Source organism: Salmo salar, chromosome 20 (genome assembly GCF_965601325.2).
Source record: "Salmo salar chromosome 20, fSalSal1, whole genome shotgun sequence".
Classification (NCBI taxonomy): domain Eukaryota; kingdom Metazoa; phylum Chordata; class Actinopteri; order Salmoniformes; family Salmonidae; genus Salmo; species Salmo salar.
This window is the reverse complement of record NC_138310.1, coordinates 57,125,437-57,143,510: the sequence shown is the minus strand read 5'-3', so window position 1 is coordinate 57,143,510 and position 18,074 is coordinate 57,125,437. Positions and strand designations below refer to the sequence as shown.

Genomic DNA, 18,074 nt, shown 5'->3' with positions numbered 1-18,074 from the left:
AAATAGCCACCCTTTTCCTTGATGACAGCTTTGCACACCACTGGTCATCTTTAGTATTAACACGATCCACTAAAAGTAAACCCCTCAGCTGTGAAGAAAACCAATTCAACGATTATTCATAATGCATGGACAAAAACGTTTCAGAAAGGTTCACAGATGAAAGAGGCAAGAGCTAAACTCAGCAAAAAAAGAAACATCCTCTCACTGTCAACTTCATTTATTTTCAGCAAACTTAACGTGTAAATATTTGTATGAACATAAGATTCAACAACTGAGACATAAACGGAAGAAGTTCCACAGACATGTGACTAACAGAAATGGAATAATGTGTCCCTGAACAAAGAGGGGGTCAAAATCAAAAGTAACAGTCAGTATCTTGTGTGGCCACCAGCTGCATTAAGTACTGCAGTACATCTCCTCCTCATGGACTGCACCAGATTTGCCAGTTCTTGCTCTGAGATGTTACCCCACTCTTCCACCAAGGAACCTGCAAGTTCCCAGACATTTTTCGGGGGAATGGCTCTAGCCCTCACCCTCCGAACCAACAGATCCCAGACGTGCTCAATGGGATTGAGATCCAAGCTCTTCACTGGCCATGGCAGAACACTGACATTCCTGTCTTGCTGGAAATCACGCACAGAACGAGCAGTATGGCTGGTGGCATTGTCATGCTGGAGGGTCATATCAGGATGAGCCTGCAGGAAGGGCACACCGCTGCCTCGTTTTGTATCACACTACATTGATAAAACACAATTTCAGAATGTGTGGGGGACATGTGGGGGACCAGTACAAAAAAAAGTATGTAAATGTATGCGCTCTACTGTAAGTCGCTCTGGATAAGATCCTCTGCTAAATTACTAAAATGTAGAAAGTTGCGCCTCTGATGCCATCTATAGTGTAGCTCTGTCATTTACATGATAGCAGGGTCATAGTCACTGTGAGGAAACGTTTTCAAAGGTTCTTCAATGGAAAACAAAAACAAAGGACTCCTATTGGACAAATCCAGCCCTGTATGACCCATATTTTTAGGACCTCTCATACCACTAGTGAGGAACTTGGTGGCCGTGTCTCGGATGGCTGGGGTGAGCTGCTCTGTGTTCCTGAGGTACTCCAGGATGTAGATATTTTGGGGCGAGGAGGGCCATATTCTTCTCTCCACACCCATACGGCATCAGCAACAGTCCATCCAGGTTCTTGAGGGCCCGACCCAGGACGTGACCTACAGGTAAACATGGGACTTCTTTAGCGAACAGCAGCATTATCATTGGATAACGGCTGCTTTTCCCACCACTACGCCTTTCTAAACTCACCACGCCTCTCTAAACAATATAATGATTGATTATACCCAGGACTGAGAGAGAAATTCCATCTGATCAATCCACCACATTATTGGGGACTTGCAGTTCAGGTCCACCTCCTCTGTCAGAGCTTCTGCTGTAGACGTACAGATGATAAGATGAATGAAGAGTATCAGTTCAATCAAAGTGAACATTCGATGTGTCCTCTATCCAGTACGTTCACAATCTCATTGTCACACACAGCGTGGGACTGGACAGCCTCTGCAATAATGGACACATTCAAAACCCCTACACACACATTGAAAGACCGAGTGCAGCACAGGTTACTCAAAATCCAAAATGGTACCAGAGTACACAACTCAGGCTGACATCCATTCTGCTGTTTGAATGGTTGAATGAAGACTGGTGATTTACCCAGGATAGAGGGTGCCATCGTCCAACTGAAGGTCTTTCGTCCATTGGCACACAAGCACGATGAGTACTGCACATCCTTCAAGGGTGTGAGAGTGTAGTCTAAGGAGTGAGCTGGAGTCACAGAAACCTGCCAAATAGGAACACTTGTAAGATAACATGGAAAACCCAAGACTGATACATTGGGTGTAAAAAATAAATACAAAATAAACACTGACTAGACAAACTGCAACAAAACAAAATGCAAGAGTTTAAGAACAACTCAAGAAACAGTTGAACACAGTGGCCTTTAGCTCAAAGTGCTCTCCACGGATGATGGAGTAGGGCAGGGTTAGTTCCAAATTCATGCTGTGGGCGATGACAGTCTCACTGGGTAGCATACTGTACACAAGCACCTGTACCACAGGCGCCATCTCTGGAACCACTGCCAACTTCAAAGTAACTTCACCCTCAGTTGCTGTAATGCAAGAGCATGTCACACTGTCATTGTCATCAAGCACCTTCAAGTACGTTCATAATTAATTAATGAAACTCCCTCACCAGGACTCCCGTGCTGCACGGTAACCTTCATGTGTCCATGCTGAACTATCACTCCTCTGGATAAGGCCTGGAGGAGGGAAAGGGAAAAACACTTGTCCCGGTTATCCCATCAAGTCAGCAAGAAGGAGATGATGAGAAGTACTGGTTTTGTATAGAGACATCCTTCCTTTGAAGATGAGATGTTGGGACTGTCTGAAATGACCCTGGTCAAAAGTAGCACACAAGAGAATAGGGTGCCATTTTGGACCCCCCCTGGGTTTGCATGTTGTCACAACTTGTTCCTGGTTCTACTCACCAGGTAGATGCCATCCACGGAGCCCTTTGGGACGGTCTCCCCTACGATGGCGTACTGGATGGTGATTGACACTTCCTCCCCACGTGTCAGTGGGTTCTCCATCTTCTGAATAGCCAGAGAGCTGGATGTTTTACTGTGAGGGGCAGTGGGCTGTGAGAGTTTGTGTTGCCCTCTTTTGAAATAGGGGACCCTGTATCTAATGTTCTCCACTTGAGGTGTGTCACTAACCTGGAAAGCAACAGAAGAGAGAGAGAGTACAACTAAAGACCCAATCCAAATTCGACCCTTAGAGCTCCACCTTGCACTCTGATAGGCTAGGTGGAAGTTTCACCATATTACTTATTATACCAATGGAATCTTCTCAGATCTCCACAAGAGCATGATAGACCCTAGGGCGTAGGGTCAAGGGGGTAATTTGGGATTGAGCATAAAGAATCTTTAGAGTCTCAGAGTCTTTCAAAACCTAGAAGGACTTTCAAAACCTCATACTTACTATGAGGTTAATATTCTCTTTGGGCATACTGGTTGTGTTGAGGGAGAAACTGGCAGTACCGTGACTGTCCATTGGACTCCTCTCCAACCACAGACACATGATGATCATAAAGAAAGTGATGGAATACAGAATATTAAAAAGACACAAAGTAGACTGACATTTCAGAGCCAGGTGTCTTGTTGAAGTGAACATAGTTTCTTCATGAAAGCATACAGACCTCTATTGACTCTTTATGGCAGGAAGTCCTTCTGGATTTTTCTCATCAGTTCTTATTGGTATCAATACATTGTGCACTACGGGTTGGCACAACTCTACCTCTGCTTTACCAGGCCCATAAGTGTATCTGATTTTATTTCATAATAAAACACATAAAAAACATCAAACCTACATTTCCTATAGAAAGTATACTGCTCAAAAAAATAAAGGGAACACTTAAACAACACATCCTAGATCTGAATGAAAGAAATAATCTTATTAAATACTTTTTTCTTTACATAGTTGAATGTGCTGACAACAAAATCACATAAAAATAATCAATGGAAATCCAATTTATCAACCCATGGAGGTCTGGATTTGGAGTCACACTCAAAATTAAAGTGGAAAACCACACTACAGGCTGATCCAACTTTGATGTAATGTCCTTAAAACAAGTCAAAATGAGGCTCAGTAGTGTGTGTGGCCTCCACGTGCCTGTTTGACCTCCCTACAACGCCTGGGCATGCTCCTGATTAGGTGGCAGATGGTCTCCTGAGGGATCTCCTCCCAGACCTGGACTAAAGCATCCGCCAACTCCTGGACAGTCTGTGGTGCAACGTGGCGTTGGTGGATGGAGCGAGACATGATGTCCCAGATGTGCTCAATTGGATTCAGGTCTGGGGAACGGGCGGGCCAGTCCATAGCATCAATGCCTTCCTCTTGCAGGAACTGCTGACACACTCCAGCCACATGAGGTCTACCATTGTCTTGCAATAGGAGAAACCCAGGGCCAACCGCACCAGCATATGGTCTCACAAGGGGTCTGAGGATCTCATCTCGGTACCTAATGGCAGTCAGGCTACCTCTGGCGAGCACATGGAGGGCTGTGCGGCCCCCCCAAAGAAATGCCACCCCACACCATGACTGACCCACCGCCAAACCGGTCATGCTGGAGGATGTTGCAGGCAGCAGAACGATCTCCACCGTGTCTCCAGACTCTGTCACATCTGTCACGTGCTCAGTGTGAACCTGCTTTCATCTGTGAAGAGCACCGTGCGCCAGTGGCGAATTTGCCAATCTTGGTGTTCTCTGGCAAATGCCAAACGTCCTGCACGGTGTTGGGCTGTAAGCACAACCCCCACCTGTGGACGTCGGGCCCTCATACCACCCTCATGGAGTCTGTTTCTGACCGTTTGAGCAGACACATGCACATTTGTGGCCTGCTGGAGGTCATTTTGCAGGGCTCTGGCAGTGCTTCTCCTGCTCCTCCTTGCACAAAGGCGGAGGTAGCGGTCCTGCTGCTGGGTTGTTGCCCTCCTACGGCCTCCTCCACATCTCCTGATGTACTGGCCTGTCTCCTGGTAGCGCCTCCATGCTCTGGACACTACGCTGACAGACACAGCAAACCTTCTTGCCACAGTTCGCATTGATTTGCCATCCTGGATGAGCTGCACTACCTGAGCCACTTGTGTGGGTTGTAGACTCCGTCTCATGCTACCACTATAGTGAAAGCACCGCCAGCATTCAAAAGTGACCAAAACATCAGCCAGGAAGCATAGGAACTGAGAAGTGGTCTGTGGTCCCCACCTGCAGAACCACTCCTTTATTGGGGGTGTCTTGCTAATTGCCTATAATTTCCACCTGTTGTCTATTCCATTTGCACAACAGCATGTGAAATGTATTGTCAATCAGTGTTGCTTCCTAAGTGGACAGTTTGATTTCACAGAAGTGTGATTGACTTGGAGTTACATTGTGTTGTTTAAGTGTTCCCTTTATTTTTTTGAGCAGTGTATATTATAAGCCTCATAAGAGATATTATAAAGGCTCATACATGCATGTTTATAATGTGTGATACCTGCAGGCTTTAAGTAAGTTAAATTTAGACCTGCATTCATAAAGACTCTCGCTGTGTGAGTGCTGATCTAGGATCAGTTTAATATTTTGGATCACAATGAACAAGGTTACATGGACAGGGGGAGACCTGATCCTACAGTCTTATAAAAAAAAGGTGCTATCTTGAACCTAAAAGGGTTTGTCGGCTGTCCCCATATGAGAACCTTTTGAGAACCCTTTTTGTTCCAGGTAGAACCCTTTCCGCAGAGAGTTCTACATGGAACCCAAAAGGGTTCTCCTTTGGGGACAGCTGAAGAATCATTTTGGAAACCTTTTTTCTAAGAGTATAAGTCAGCAATCCTTCACTGAGATGCTTTATGAATACAGGCCCAGCTGTTCATGTAAATGCTAAATGTGTCCCAAAGTCTCAGAGCCTCATAGGAGCAGTTACATTGTAGGTCTTCAATTAGTATTTGTCAGTAGTGCAGACCTGGGTTCAAATAAATGCATATTTAAGTATTTAAATACACATTTTCTGTGTATTTTAGTATTTTCAAATAATATATGCAAATTAACTACTTCTATTTGAACTATTTGAAACTATTTTCAAATACTTGTTTCCAAATACATTATTTCAAATATCCCTAGGACCAAACAGACCTGGGTGCAAATGCATGAAGTATTGAAATTGATTGGACATGAGTTGGAAAGGCATACACCTGTCTTTACAAGATCCCACAAGTTGACAGGGCATGTCAGAGCAAAAACCAAGTCTTGAGGTCGAAGGAATTGTCCGTAGAGCTCCGTGACAGGATTTCTTCGAGGCCCAGATCTGGGGAAGGGTACCAAAAAATGTCTGCAGCAAGAACACAGTGGCCTCCATCATTCTTAAATGGAAGAAGTTTGGAAGCACCAAGATTCTTTCTAGAGCTGGTCGCTCGGCCATACTGCGCAATCGGAAAAGAAGGGCCTTGGTCAGGGAGGTGCCCAAGAACCCGATGGTCACTCTGACAGAACTCCAGAGTTCCTCTGTGGTGATAGGAGAACCTCGCAGAAGGACAACCATCTCTGCAGCACAACGCCAATCAGACCTTTATGGTAGAGTGGCCAGACGGAAGCCATTAATCAGTAAAAAGGCACATGACAGCCCGCTTGGAGTTTGCCAAAGTTTGCCAAAAGGCACCTAAAGGACTCTCTGACCATGAGAAACAAGATTCTCTGGGCTGATGAAACCAAGATTGAACTGTTTGGCCTGAATGCCAAGCGTCAAGTCTGGAGGAAACCTGGCACCATCCCTACGGTGAAGCATGGTGGTGGCAGCATCATGCTGTGGGGATGTTTTTCAGTGGCAGGGACTGGGAGACTATTCAGGATCTCAGACTGGGGCGAAGTTTCACCTTCCAACAGGACAACAACCCTAAGCACACAGCCAAGACAATGCAGGAGTGGCTTCTGGACAAGTCTCTGAATGTCATTGAGTGGCCCAGCCAGAGCCTGGACTTGAACGTGAGCGAACATCTCTGGAGAGACACTGCTACTCCTACTGCTCTCTCCTCGTCTGCCCACGTGTTCTCGCACACCCCGAGAGCTTCTGGTCAGCGGGGTGGTGGCACTGGGATCCTCATCTCTCCCAAGTGGACATTCTCTCTTTCTCCCCTGACCCATCTGTCTATCGCCTCCTTTGAATTCCATGCTGTCACAGTTACCAGCCCTTTCAAGCTTAACATCTTTATCATTTATCGCCCTCCAGGTTCCCTTGGAGAGTTCATCAATGAGCTTGACGCCTTGATAAGTTCCTTTCCTGAGGATGGCTCACCTCTCATAGTTCTGGGTGACTTTAACCTCCCTACGTCTACCTTTGACTCATTTCACTCTGCCTCCTTCCCACTAATCTCATTGCAACTCCCCTCCAAGTCTCCGACCACTACCTTGTATCCTTTTCCCTCTCGCTCTCATCCAACACTTCTCACTTTGCCCCTACTCGGATGGTATTGCGCCGTCCCAACCTTCGCTCTCTCTCCCCCGCTACTCTCTCCTCTTCCATCCTATCATCTCTTCCCTCTGCTCAAACCTTCTCCAACCTATCTCCTGATTCTGCCTCCTCAACCCTCCTCTCCTCCCTTTCTGCATCCTTTGACTCTCTATGTCCCCTATCCTCCAGGCCGGCTCGGTCCTCCCCTCCTGCTCCGTGGCTCGCCGACTCATTGCGAGCTCACAGAACAGGTCTCCGGGCAGCCGAGCGGAAATGGAGGAAAACTCGCCTCCCTGCGGACCTGGCATCCTTTCACTCCCTCCTCTCTACATTTTCCTCTTCTGTCTCTGCTGCTAAAGCCACTTTCTACCACTCTAAATTCCAAGCATCTGCCTCTAACCCTAGGAAGCTCTTTGCCACCTTCTCCTCCCTCCTGAATCCTCCTCCCCCCCCTCCTCCCTCTCTGCGGATGACTTCGTCAACCATTTTGAAAAGAAGGTCGACGACATCCGATCCTCGTTTGCTAAGTCAAACGACACCGCTGGTCCTGCTCACACTGCCCTACCCTGTACTTTGACCTCTTTCTCCCCTCTCTCTCCAGATGAAATCTCGCGTCTTGTGACGGCCGGCCGCCCAACAACCTGCCCGCTTGACCCTATCCCCTCCTCTCTTCTCCAGACCATTTCCGGAGACCTTCTCCCTTACCTCACCTCGCTCATCAGCTCATCCTTGACCGCTGGCTACGTCCCTTCCATCTTCAAGAGAGCGAGAGTTGCACCCCTTCTGAAAAAACCTACACTCGATCCCTCTGGTGTCAACAACTACAGACCAGTATCCCTTCTTTCTTTTTTCTCCAAAACTCTTGAACGTGCCGTCCTTGGCCAGCTCTCCTGCTATCTCTCTCAGAATGACCTACTTGATCCAAATCAGTCAGGTTTCAAGACTGGTCATTCAACTGAGACTGCTCTTCTCTGTGTCACGGAGGCGCTCCGCACTGCTAAAGCTAACTCTCTCTCCTCTGCTCTCATCCTTCTAGACCTATCGGCTGCCTTTGATACTGTGAACCATCAGATCCTCCTCTCCACCCTCTCCGAGTTGGGCATCTCCGGCGCGGCCCACGCTTGGATTGCGTCCTACCTGACAGGTCACTCCTACCAGGTGGCGTGGCGAGAATCTGTCTCCACACCACGTGCTCTCACCACTGGTGTCCCCCAGGGCTCTGTTCTAGGCCCTCTCCTATTCTCGCTAAAGACCAAGTCACTTGGCTCTGTCATATCCTCACATGGTCTCTCCTATCATTGCTATGCAGATGACACACAATTAATCTTCTCCTTTCCCCCTTCTGATAACCAGGTGGCGAATCGCATCTCTGCATGTCTGGCAGACATATCAGTGTGGATGACGGATCACCACCTCAAGCTGAACCTCGGCAAGACGGAGCTGCTCTTCCTCCCGGGGAAGGACTGCCCGTTCCATGATCTCGCCATCACGGTTGACAACTCCATTGTGTCCTCCTCCCAGAGTGCTAAGAACCTTGGCGTGACCCTGGACAACACCCTGTCGTTCTCCACTAACATCAAGGCGGTGACCCGATCCTGTAGGTTCATGCTCTACAACATTCGCAGAGTACGACCCTGCCTCACACAGGAAGCGGCGCAGGTCCTAATCCAGGCACTTGTCATCTCCCGTCTGGATTACTGCAACTCGCTGTTGGCTGGGCTCCCTGCCTGTGCCATTAAACCCCTACCACTCATCCAGAACGCCGCAGCCCGTCTAGTGTTCAACCTTCCCAAGTTCTCTCACGTCACCCCGCTCCTCCGCTCTCTCCACTGGCTTCCAGTTGAAGCTCGCATCCGCTACAAGACCATGGTGCTTGCCTACGGAGCTGTGAGAGGAACGGCACCTCCGTACCTTCAGGCTCTGATCAGGCCCTACACCCAAACAAAGGCACTGCGTTCATCCACCTCTGGCCTGCTCGCCTCCCTACCTCTGAGGAAGCACAGTTCCCGCTCAGCCCAGTCAAAACTGTTCGCTGCTCTGGCACCCCAATGGTGGAACAAGCTCCCTCACGACGCCAGGACAGCGGAGTCAATCACCACCTTCCGGAGACACCTGAAACCCCACCTCTTTAAGGAATAGCAGCACTCGGGACAGCACCAATACGACAAGCATTGGAGTCATTACAGTTCATTATTAAAGGTTAGAGCAGTCATATATATATATATGGCTCAGTTGGTAGAGCATGGTGTTTGCAATGCCAGGGTTGTGGGTTCGTTTCCCACTGGGGGCCAGTACAATTTTTTATTTTTTAAAATATGAAATGTATGCATTCACTACTGTAAGTCGCTCTGGATAAGAGCGTCTGCTAAATGACTAAAATGTAAATGTAAAATGAATACCTAGGATAGGATAAAGTAATCCTTCTAACCCCCCCCCCCCCCCCTTAAAAGATTTAGATGCACTATTGTAAAGTGGTTGTTCCACTGGATATCATAAGGTGAATGCACCAATTTGTAAGTCGCTCTGGATAAGAGCGTCTGCTAAATGACTTAAATGTAAATGTAAATGTAAAATAGCTGTGCAGCGACGCTCCCTATCCAACCTGACAGAACCTGAGAGGATCTGCAGGGAAGAATGGGAGAGACTCGAGACTGTAAATGCTGCCAAAGATACTGAAACAAAGTACTGAGTAAAGGGTCTGAATACTTATATAAATGTGATATTTCCTTTTTTTCTTTTTATAAATTAGCAAAAATGTCTAAAAACCTGTTTTTGCTATCTCATTATGAGGTACTCTCAGTAGTAGAAAAAGTATCCAACTGTCATACTTGAGTAAAAGTAAAGATACCTTAATAGAAAATGACTCAATAAAAGAAAATGTCAACCAGCAAAATCCTACTTAAGTAAAAGTCTAAAAGTATTTGGTTTAAAATATACTTAAGTTTAAAAAGTAAAAGTATGAATCATTTCAATTTCCTTAAATTAAGCAAACCAGATGGCACCATTTTATGAATTTATGGAAAGCAACATGCACACTCCAACATTTAGACATAATTTACAAACAAAATACTTGTGTTTAGTGAATCCGCCAGAACAGAGGTAATACGGATGACCATGGATGTTCAGTGAATAAGTGTGTGAATTGAACTATTTTCCTGTCCTGCTAAGCATTGAAAATGTAATGAGTACTTTTGGGTGTCATGGAAAATGTACGGGTTAAAAAGTACAGTATTTTCTTAAGGAATGTTGTGAAGTAAAAGTAGTCAAATATATAAATTATAAATAGTGAAGGAAAGTACAGATACCCCAAAAAACGACTTAAGTAAAAATACTTTAAAGTACTACTTAAGTACTTTACACCACTGGGTATTGTGTGTAGATATAGGAGGGAAAAATACAATTTAATCCATTTTAGAATAAGGCTGTAATGTAACAAAATGTGGAAAAAGTCAAGGGGTCTGATTACTTTCCTGATGCGCTGTGCATTCCAATATACTTGTATTTTCTCCAAAAGACATATCCAGATACTTACTTTGAAATTTAGTGAAAGTAATGTAAATAATGAAAATAGTATTTGAATCCAGGTCAGCATAATTGGACAGTGACATTTGGTGGAGTTCCACATTGTCTTGTAACTACAGTGCATTACAAAACAGCAATAGTGTTGACTCACGTTGCACACACTTCCACTTTATACTCCTCTTGAACAACGCTGATCTCGTCGGTGAGGTTCATTTTGATCTCAAACTTTGGCAAAACTAGATATAAGAGAACAGCAGTTAACTCATGAATGTTCCAGGATTGTGATGCATTGATTCAACTGTCAGATCCATAATATTGCCTAGCATGAAAGGTAAAAGAAAGAAGCTCAAACTGAAATACTTTTCTATCTTGAAGTGATGGTATATTTTGTTTTTACCAATCCACACTACAATAGCATAGGATCCTACGGGTGCTTCAGAGTTCAGGGGGTGAGAAAGCTGCAGAATGTTGCCACTAGATGTAATTTTGACCCACTGTCCAATCCTGTTCTGATGAACAACCTGTTGGTTCATAGAACGAACACGTTTAGCAGGGCGCAAAATTGTGGAACTGTCACGGTTGTCGTAGGAATGAGCGGACCAAAGTGCAGCGTGTGTGTCGTTACACATTTTATTTATACTGTCAAATTATGCAATACATAAATAAACTTGAATGACAAAAAAACAACAGTGACGCAGAGGTGAAACAGACACTACTCAAAACTAATGTCCCACAAACCCAGGTGGGAAAAAAACCCTACTTAAGTATGATCTCCAATTACAGACAACGAGGACCAGCTGCCTCTAATTGGAGATAATCCCAAACAAAACCAACATAGAAATACAAAACTAGAACATGAACATAGAAATACAAAACATAGAAAAACACCCCCTGACATGCCCTGACCTACTCTACCATAGAAAATAACATCTTACTATGGTCAGGATGTGACAGTACCCCCCCCCCCCCCCCCCCCAAAGGTGCGAACTCCGACTGCACCTAAACAAAACAACCCCCACCCCCAAAAAAAAGAAAACAAAAGGGAGGGTAGGGTAGGGTGGGTAACTACTGTCTACTGTACTCTGCTGCAGTACACATAACCTTCTTATCCCACGGATCCTCCAACAGAGGAGGCGGCTCTGGTTTGGGGCGTAACCCCCGCTCCGCCCGCTGATCCCTCTGCTTCTGTGTCACCGGACCGTGGATCATCGCCGGAGGTTCCGGGCTGCAGGCCGTTTCAGGAGGTTCCGGGCTGCAGGCTGTCTCAGGAGGTTCCGGGCTACAGGCCGTCTCAGGAGGTACCAGGCTAGGGAACGTCACTGGGAGCTCTGGACTAGGGAACGTCGCTGGAGGCCAGGTGCGCAGAGTAGGCACAGGGTATACTGGGCCGTGGAGGCGCACTGGAGGTCTGGAGCTTATGGCTGGCACAACCCATCCTGGCTGAATGCTTACTTTAGTCCGGCAAGGGCGGGTCGCTGGCACAGGACGAACTGGGCTGTGCAGGTGCCCTGGCGACACAGTGCGTAGAACTGGCGCAGGAGATACTGGGCCTTGGAGGCGCACTGGAGGTCTGGAGCGTATGACTGGCACAACACGTCCTGGCTGGATGCCCAGTCTAGCCCGGCAAGTGCGGGGCGCTGGAACAGGAACAGGAACGCTGAGCCGGCACAATCCTTCCTGGCTGAATGCCAACTCTAGCACGGCCACTGCGGGGAGCTTGCACAGAGTGCACCGGGCTGTGGCTGCGCACTGGAGACATAACCCAGTGCCTGACCAGTCCTATTCTCCCCACGGTAAGCACGGGGAGTTGGCTCAGGTCTCCACCCTGACTCTGCCAATCTTCCTGTGTGCCCCCCCCCCCCAATTTTTTGGGGGGGGGCTGCCTCTTGTGCTTGCCTCGTTGCCGGGCTAGTTACGCTTCTCGTCGCTGCTCTGCTCTCGCTGCCTCCACCTGTTCCCATGGGAGGCGATCCCATCCAGCCTGGATCTCCTCCCATGTCCAGGATCCCTTGCCGTTCAGAATGTCCTCCCAGGTCCACTCCTGATCACACTGCTTGGTCCTTTGGTGGTGGGAGATTCTGTCATGGTTGTCATAGGAATGAGTGGACCAAAGTGCAGCGTGTGTGTCGTTCCACATTTTATTTATTCTGTGAAACTATGCAATGCATAAATAAACTTGAATGACAAAAAAACAACAAACCGTGACGCAGAGGTGAAACAGACACTACTCAAAACTAATCTCCCACAAACCCAGGTGGGGAAAAAAACGACTTAAGTATGATCTCCAATTAGAGACAACGAGGACCAGCTACCTCTAATTGGAGATCATCCCAAACAAAACCAACATAGAAATACAAAACTAGAACATGAACATAGAAATACAAAACATAGAAAAACACCCCCGTCACCACTGACCTACTCTACCATAGAAAATAACTTCTTACTATGGTCAGGACGTGACAGGAACGTTCAGATACAAATTATGTTATGTAGGCCAAACATGCCTGTCTGATATGAAGAGTAAAGAGTCACATCAGCTCTATTCATGACATTTCTATCTGCAACGTTCTGAAGTTTGCTTGCTGAAGGTGGCCCAGATGTGATCACACAAAGCTGATAGGGAGTCTTCTCGTAACTGCCATGTGGAAATGAATGATGACCTACAGTACCTAGCTGGTGGAGTCATTGTCTTATAATGTAGTACTATTTATAGGGACAGTCATCATACATTGATAGACTAATAAGGGTCTTACCTGCAGTTCCACAATGTTGTACTGTGAAAGGCAAGACAAAAGACTGGTTAATGTTTTATGAACTCTCAAATTCCCCCAAAATTAAAAGAGGAGCAAAACTGTCAACAACAATAGGAACTAGACAGTTGCTTGGCTTTGTCTCTTAAATTAAACATAACATGTTGCTTTTGCAATAGATTAATTGAATCTCAGGAAAAAAACTCCAATACATTCCAATCTGACCTATATGAGTGGAAAACACCATGACTTGTGGTGAATGTTTGAGGACCTTGAAATCCACCTACGCAGGTTTAATTAGAGAACCTCTGCAGACATGTACAGTATGTTTGCCCTGAGTGATATGTGTCACAACTGTTTGTGTAGCCTTATCACACACAGGCTACACAAACAGGCTAACTTTGCCCAATAGTTGTTTGAAACATTTCCCATTTCCAAAGCCTTATTGTTCATGAAGTACAAATGAAATCAGTATGACATGTGGTGGATAGTTTCAAATAAGATTTGACAGTATATTGTACTTAATAATCCTTGTCCTTGTCCATAGGGCAGGAGCCCATCTCCAGTTTCTGTAGCGTGAGGAAGCCTGGACAGGACGCTAGTCTATCGCAGGGCATTAACCCCAACCCGTCACACAGTATTATGATGTGTTGATCCTTGTGATTCCTCTGTATCTGTCTTTTCATTTGAAATAGTGGAGATATCATTCTAAAGGAAGACCAAATAAGTCATTGTTTTCAATATTCAATGTTTCACATTTTTAACACTCACCAGCTGATTGACAGGGCTAAAACTGGTATCCAAGGTGATGACTCTAAACTGCACTGTAAAAAGACAGAGAAAAGAGAAAGACAAGCACTCAATGAGAGCTTTAGAAGCATAACTTTGAAGGATTTCCAGATACCAGGAATCCTTCAACTGGGATTTCTGGAAAAGCAGGGATTTTAGGGAGAGTTACCTGAATTTTGGAAGACAAACTTTTGACAGCTACTCTGGATAATATTTTACACTGTTGGTACTAAGGCCCCAATACAATCAATTGCAGATAAAGGAAAACTGCACTGCAAGTTTACTGAAAATATTTACACTCTCAATACCAAATGATAATGTCCAGGAGAGGAACACCTTACAACATGTGGTATGTTGGTTCAAACTCCAGTGTACATATCCTCAGTGAACCCACAGTGTATTTTATCTTTATGATGGTGCTGTTGCAGGTGTCTCTTAAGAGCAACATGTGGTGACAGAGCAAACCATCATAGAAACATGATAGCACCTAATTGTCCTGTTTCTTAGCAAGCATGACCTTTCTCTCCTCTATCAATAGAAATGTTTCACCTCGAACCTCCACTTTATATGTGTGCACTTCATCACTCTCCACATGAGGGGCTTATCAGCAAGACAATGAAGCAATAACATATAGTCCTTTGCGGTTCAGTTGGTAAGAACTAAAATTAAGAGATGCGTCACAAAGATGAGAACTACAGTACATTCTTATTGGAATTGTTCTGGATGTTGACCAGTGCTGGGCTGACCTGAAACTGGAAGCAGCGGTGAAACTCTTGGTCAGAACTCTCTTGGAGAAGAATTTTGTTCTGTCCATTGGCGATCAGAGATATACATGGTCATGACCAGGGTCTCGTTGGGCTGCAGAAGCATGGCACAAAGATTGACCTCTGAGCCTGCCCAGATCACTGTAGGAATGGCTACCATGTAAACCCTACAGAGAACATATACACGCACACACCAACAAACACACAGGAAACAGGATTTGAACGTTTAGTCCATAATGTTGCTTGATCAGTGGGTTACCTTACAAGGAAATATAAAACACATGAAATTCACGTGATCACGTAACTGAAAATATTTTTATTTAAAAGGCATAATTGACATTAATTCAATTAAACAGTCGTTGTCCCATGGAGGATTTGTGTTGTTCCACTTTGTCCAGGGACGTCCGCAAGAGCATATATAGGACGTTCATTGAACGTTGTGTCATTGTCCCCTGGAGGGTTTAGTATAGTTGTGGTGAAAATACAGTAAATCTACAAGTAAAAGGTATTTTTTACAGCGAAATGAAGGTGCTAATGTTAAAGAAAACTATGCTGCTGTACGCTGATTACTTGGGACTCAACCTGCCTTGCGATTTTAACTTTAGGTTGCTAGCTACCTAAAGTTGCTGCTGTGCAACCAGGTCTGTAGACATAACTGACGTTGGCTATACATATATTGCCAAGCACATATTTTTGCACTTTGCCTAAAGTATATACAAAAACTTGAAGGTAATTTCTATCAAATGACAGTATGCTGCTCTATTTGGATTTAAATTAATGTAAAAAATTGTGTATCATTTTGTACTGCGACCAGACTCAGCCTTAACTGTGATTTGAACTTACAACCTCTTGGTTGCTAGTAACCTACATGTCCAGCTACACCACCAGGTCTTTGAGCATAAAATATATACACTACCGGTCAAAAGTTTTAGAACACCTACCCATTCAAGGGTTTTTCTTTATTTTACTATTTTCTACATTGTAGAATAATAATGATGACATCAAAACTATCATATAACACATATGGAATCATGTAGTAACCAAAAAAGTGTTAAACAAATATTTTCTATTTGAGATTCTTCAAATAGCCACCCTTTGCCTTGATGGCAGCCTTGCACATTCTTGGCATTCTCTCAACCAGCTTCACCTGGAATGCTTTTCCAACGGTCTTGAAGGAGTTCCCACATATGCTGAGCACTTGTTGGCTGCTTCTCCTTCACTCTGCGGTCTGACTCATCCCAAACCATCTCAATTTGGTTGAGATTGGGTGATTGTGGAGGCCAGGTCATCTGATGCAGCACTCCAGCACATTCCTTCTTGGTAAAATATACCTTACACACCCTGGAGGTGGGTTGGGTCATTGTCCTGTTGAAAAACAAATGATAGTCACACTAAGCCCAAACAGATGGGATGGTGTATCGCTAAAGAATGCTGTTGTAGCCATGCTGGTTAAGTGTGCCTTGAATTCTATATAAATCACAGACAGTGTCACCAGCAAAACACCCCCACACCATCACACCACCTCCTCCATGCTTTATGGGGGGAAATACACATGCGGAGATCATCCATTCACCCACACCGCGTTTCACAAAGACTCGGCTGGATGAAACCAAAAATATCCAATTTGGACTCCAGACCAAAGGACAGACCTCCACTGGTCTAATGTCCATTGCTCGTGTTTCTTGGCCCAAGCAAGTCTCTTCTTCTTATTGGTGTCATTTAGTAGTGGTTTCTTTGCAGCAATTTGACCATGAAGGCCTGATTCACACTGTCTCCTCTGAACAGTTGATGTTGAGATGTGTCTGTTAATTGAACTCTGTGAAGCATTTATTTGGGCTGCAATTTCTGAGGTTGGTAACTCTAATGAACTTATCCAATGCAGCAGAGGTAACTCTGGGTCTTCCTTTCCTATTGTGGTCCTCATGAGAGCCAGTTTCATCATAGCGCTTGATGGTTTTTGCGACTGCACTTTAAGAAACGTTCAAAGTTCTTGAAATAATATGGACTTGGTCTTCAACCAAATAGGGCTATCTTCTGTAGACCCCCCCCCCCCGTCTCAACACAACTGATTGGCTCAAACACATTAAGAAGGAAAGAAATGTCACAAATTAACACTTTAACGAGGCACATTGTTACACCCTGATCTGTTTCACCTGTGTTTGTGCTTGTCTCCACCCCCCACAAGGTGTCTCCCATCTCCCCTCATTATCCCCTGTGTATTTATACCTGTGTTCTCTGTTTGTCTGTTGCCAGTTTGTTTTGTTTGTCAAGCCTACCAGTGGTTTTCCCCTTGTGCCTGACTTTTCTATAGTTCTGGTTTTGACCATTCTGCCTGCCCTGACCCTGCCTGCCGTCCTGTACCTTGCCCCACCACACTGGATTATTGACCTCTGATTGCCATGACCCTGAGACTGCCTGCAGTTCTGTACCTTTTGGGCTCTGATCTGGATTACTGACCTCTGCCTGCCCTTGACCTGTCATTTTGCCTGCCCCCTGTTTTAGTAATAAACTTTTGTTACTTCGAAACTGTCTGCATCTGGGTCTTCCCTAAAACGTGATACACACCTGTTAATTGAAATGCATTCCAGGTGACTACTTCATGAAGCTGGTTGAGAGAATGCCAAGAGTGTGCAATGCTGTCATTGAGGCAAAGGGTGGCTATTTGAGGAATCTCAAATATAAAATATTTTTTGGGCTACTACATGATTCCATATGTGTTATTTCATAGTTTTGAAGTCTTCATTATTATTGTACAATGTAGAAAATAGTAAAAATAAAGAAAAACCCTTGAATGAGCAGGTGTTCTAAAACTTTTGACCGGTAGTGTATAGCCACAGACTTGTTGACAAGAATGCATTTCTGCACTTTGCTAAAACCTGCCCAGAATCAAGTAAGTAATTGTCCAATTATCACCACCAATGTAGATCTAGCAGTGTGCAAGGACATAGAATATACATAAATGCTTTGCGGATTTGAACTTGGTTAGGGTACAGTCAGGCTTGTCTCCAGGACGACATGCAGTGGTGTAGTGGTGCCTGAAGAAGTGGGTATACTCTAACATGGCCCTCCCGGCAAAGGAAGGGGCCCTGTGGGAAAAATGGTTTTCGTATAGTTTTTTTGAGTTTTCAGGTTACCATTCTCAAATCACACTTTATATATAGAAAAACGACCACAATTGTATGTTCTCAGTCCACAACAACGCTTAACCCACA

The 18,074-nt window shown here is 45.1% G+C and overlaps 1 long non-coding RNA gene across 1 annotated transcript; it reads right to left on the bottom strand.

Annotated features, from left to right (window-relative positions):
• Nucleotides 1-328: 328 nt before the first annotated feature.
• Nucleotides 329-2,314, bottom strand: LOC145862435 (uncharacterized). Its single transcript, XR_014381897.1, has 3 exons — nucleotides 2,250-2,314; nucleotides 1,713-2,166; nucleotides 329-1,586 (listed from the first exon to the last, which is right to left on the bottom strand). It is a non-coding gene; the product is annotated as an uncharacterized LOC145862435 (long non-coding RNA).
• Between the last annotated feature and the right edge of the window lie 15,760 nt (nucleotides 2,315-18,074).